This window comes from Triticum aestivum, chromosome 5D, assembly GCF_018294505.1.
Source record: "Triticum aestivum cultivar Chinese Spring chromosome 5D, IWGSC CS RefSeq v2.1, whole genome shotgun sequence".
In the NCBI taxonomy this organism is placed as follows: Eukaryota; Viridiplantae; Streptophyta; class Magnoliopsida; order Poales; family Poaceae; genus Triticum; species Triticum aestivum.
This window is the reverse complement of record NC_057808.1, coordinates 463,669,571-463,673,760: the sequence shown is the minus strand read 5'-3', so window position 1 is coordinate 463,673,760 and position 4,190 is coordinate 463,669,571.

The window sequence follows — 4,190 nt, the reverse complement described above, 5'->3', positions numbered from 1 at the left end:
GCCACGGCCCCGGCCCCGACCCCGACCCCGGCTCGGGCCCCGGCGCTTGACCCCGACTCCTGCCCCTCCCAACCTCGGCCTTCATCGGGCCTGCACCCTCTGTAAGCCCCCCACCGCTCCTCCTCTCTCTGGTAGCTAGGTTTTTTGGTTAATTTACTTAGGTTTTAGTTAGGGCAGATGGTTAATTAGGTTATATATTTAGTTATGAATTTAGCTAGGTTTTTTCTTTAAGTTCTATATTTTTCTTCCTTTTATATGCAAATTTGAAGTGGACATGTGATATGTGGACATGTGATGTTTTGGACATGTCATATTTAGAAATTTGGACATGTCATTTGGACATGATGATTATGTGCAGGGTAAATGATCCGAGTGGCCTATGTTACGCCGGAATGTTGATTCATTTCCGTTCCGGTGAATTTCAGACGCTCGATATGTCCATTTTTTAGCAAAGGTCATGCCGAAATTTTCCGTGAATTTTGGCATGATTTGTGCTAGATAGTAGCCATATCGAGTGCTGAGAAACGACATTCCGGCAAACATAGATTTCTTTTTTATGTCATTTCTCATTTTTTTCATAGTAGACTATTTGTATGTATATGCTATGATGAGACGGTCCTGTAGACTATTTGTATGTATATGCTATTTTTAGATAGTAGACTATTTGTAGTAGACGGTCTTGTAGACTATTTGGAAAGTAGTACTCGCTGATGTAATCGGTCCTGTAGAACATAGAATGGATGATGAGACGGGGGTCGACCCAATGGGTTTTCTCAGTACAAACGCGTATGACTGTGACATAGATATGATGAGTCAACCATATGACGAATCGGGCTATCAGCATGAGAATGAGGATATGGATGATCTGCCCGGGCAGGAAGGTCGTAGCAGGGATTGCAAAAAGTCTCTCTTCATGAAATCCTCACAGGACACGCCTGAAGATGCCGCCTCAACACAGGCTCAACTAGCCGAGGGTCGTACAGTGCTTAGCCCGGGAACACTGGGGCAGGGGTTAAGGAAGGGTCTGGAAGGTGTGCCCAAGAAAAAGGAGAGGAAGAGATCGGGGAAGATAGCTGCCTCCAAACAAGCTAGAGCACATAGCAGCCAGACGATGGATTCTGAAGAGCGTGTACCCGTGAAAGGTGCGGCCATGTTCCATCTCACGGGCGAGCCGATGCTACCGCCGAAACCGCTAGAGGCACTATCAGGGGATCTCAGGAGACTGCACGACCATGTGCTATCGACTGAGAAAAGCCTACTAGCCTCGAAGGATCCAAGATATCTGACATACGCGGCTCGTGTGCCTGAGGGGAAGTGCTACGTCGACACACAGCCCGCGGAGGTGTTCTTCCTTCGGTTTGACCATATCTTTGAGATGTTTCTGACAAGGCGGCTCGATTTTACAATCGTCCGCCTTTTTGTGCTACATATGAGCTTCGTCATGAAGAGAGAAGAAGCCTCGCAAATCTGTGTGGCGGATTCGTACTACATGCACGATTCTTTCTTGAGTCTCGGCGACTTTGAGCGTGAAACTGCTAGGGACTACCTCCAAAACTTCATGGTACAGAATAAGGACCAGGAAATTGTCCTCCTGCCTTATCATCCAAAGTAAGTCAGTTCCGGGCAACCCTTTCATACATTTCAATCGTTCCTTCTCGCTCATATGGAGAATAATTTGAGGTGTCTTTTCCCCGCAGCAATGGGCGCGCCGTCCTTATCGTTCTTTACCCGTGAGTCTCCCACGCCGTGTATTTCGACCCTTCCAGAGACTACGAGAAAAAGGACTACACCCACATAATGAATATTCTAGATGATGCTCTCCAAGGCTTCAGCATTAGAGGTGGCCACATGCAGATCAGGAAACAAAGGAACAAGAAGATGGGTTTCGCGCATAAAACTAACTTCTGCTGCATCCATGTCCCAAAACCAAGCAAGAAGGATGGATTCTACATCCTCCATCTCATGATTGAGTTCAGCACGGATCACCAAAAGCTTCGCATGACAAGCAGAAATGATGATCATATCCACAAGTGGCTAGAATCTCATGGAGAAGCGGATTATAAACTTAGAGATGACTTCTTTCGCATCCAAAGGGACATTGCGACGATCATCATGAAAGAAGTCGTCGACGAGAAGGGGATGTTCCACCACGGCCCTATATCACGAGCTGACGTCCGAACTCGCATAGGCATGCAACGTCAAGACCTCACGCCATTCAAGAAGCTAGGGTCCATCCTCGATGATATGGAAGGATGGAACTTCTAGTGATTTACGATGCCGATGATGATGATATGTGTCGGTTGAACTTGTATACTTTCTGTAGAGATGAAACTTTGTGATGTCCACTGTCCCTGCCGAACTTGCGTAACGCTACTTTGTTAGTTTGGGTATGATGACCTGCGTACCTCTAGTTAATTAGTTTGCGTACTGTATGTTGCATCTAGTTGCTAACCCTTTCTTTTTCGTGTTGCTCTAGTATATTTTGTTGCATATGATTGTACATCCTCTTGATGAAGATGCATCTCTAACAGGTACCTAGTTTCTTGATGGCGAGATGGCAGTGCTATGTCGTGTATAAAGGGAAGGTTCTGGAGGTGTACAACGAGTGGCTTGAGTGTCAGGCGCAAGTGAATGGGGTCTCGGGCGCCAGCCATAAAGGCTTCAAAAGCAGACAAGAAGGAGAAGCTAGTTACTTGAGGTTCACGCTAGCGCGAGAGAGGACTCGTAACCGCCACCTCATGTACTGCATAGTTCCGCTCTCACTCATAGTGATAGCTCTTCTCGCGTATACCATTGTTTAGATGGATGACGTTGTAGTTACAAGTATTCGAGACTTGCATGTATCGCTATTTTCGAGATGATGACGAGATACCACTGTGTTGGATGATGATTATGATGAGACTATTTGTATGTATATGCTATGATTATATTTGTGGTCTCGCAACCATTTGTATGTGTATCATGATCACATTTGTATCTGCTAAAGATTCTTGTATAAAGCGTGTTCAAATACAAAACAAATATGCAGAAAAAAATCAAAAACTACTAAAATTAGCAGTAGCGAGTGGAGAAAAGTTAGCAACAGCGTGACAGTAGCAGTAGCGCGTCCAGACAAAGCGTGCTAGAGCTATTAGCAGTAGCGAGCTTCCACGCAGCACGCTGCTGCTACACTTGTATAGCAGTAGCGCGGGCGTGCACGCGCTGCTGCTACGGGTTAGCTGTAGCGCCTTATTAGTAGCGCCGATCCCCGCGCTACTGATATACCTAGAACCCGCGCTGCTGCTAGGCTTTTCCCTAGTAGTGATGTTGCGTTATTTTACCGGGCATTGTTGGACGAGGGATTCTCGGACGAAAACCGTGGTCGGATGAGCGTTGGTGACTCAGTGAACATGCAGTCATTGTTGAGTTCGACGATGTATGGTGGAGGATTGCCAAAGGCGGAGGTGAAGGAGTGCTGCATCGATTGCCATGTGTCGGACTGACCATTTTGATGGTCAGCGTAGTAGTATGACGACTTGTACTGTGCGGGCCAGGGCTGTAATTGGCTGGGTGGCACCGGTATGTCGATCCGCTGTGGAGGCGGAGCTCGGCGGCCCTCTTACTCAAGCGTAGTGCTTATCGTTTTGCGGGTTTAGTGGGACGGCGAACATCGTGAAGTGCTTCGACGGGTCCATCGTGGCGGTGGTGGACGGCAGAACGGACGGGGGCAAAGGCGATCAGGGCGTAGAGGACGGGCTTTGGCGTGGAAGAATGACAGGACTGTGAAAATGCATGGGCTCTTGCCTCCGAGTCGGGTTTTGGGTGGGTCCGATATGTCGGAGTCTGACATGGCGGGCGCCCAGACTCCCACATAGCTCCTCCTTCAATTTGGGACCAATCTTGGGATTTCAAACACACGGACTAGTTCTGCCTAATTTGATGATCCGCATTGAATTATTAAAAATGTCTGGACTGTTTGATCCAAATATTCATGGACATTTCGATGATCCATGTTGGAGACGTAAAAAAAAAAAAAACTGGGTCTTGCGCGAAGCTCGACCCGTGAAACCAAAGATCCGGGGGATGAAGCACGATCGGAGATGATGTTTTCCACGACAACGCATCTGGAAATGTGGAGGTCGGCCCGTGCTCGCTTTGAAAAAACGATGGCTCTCCTCTCCTCTACTCATGCCACCAGAGATAGATAGATT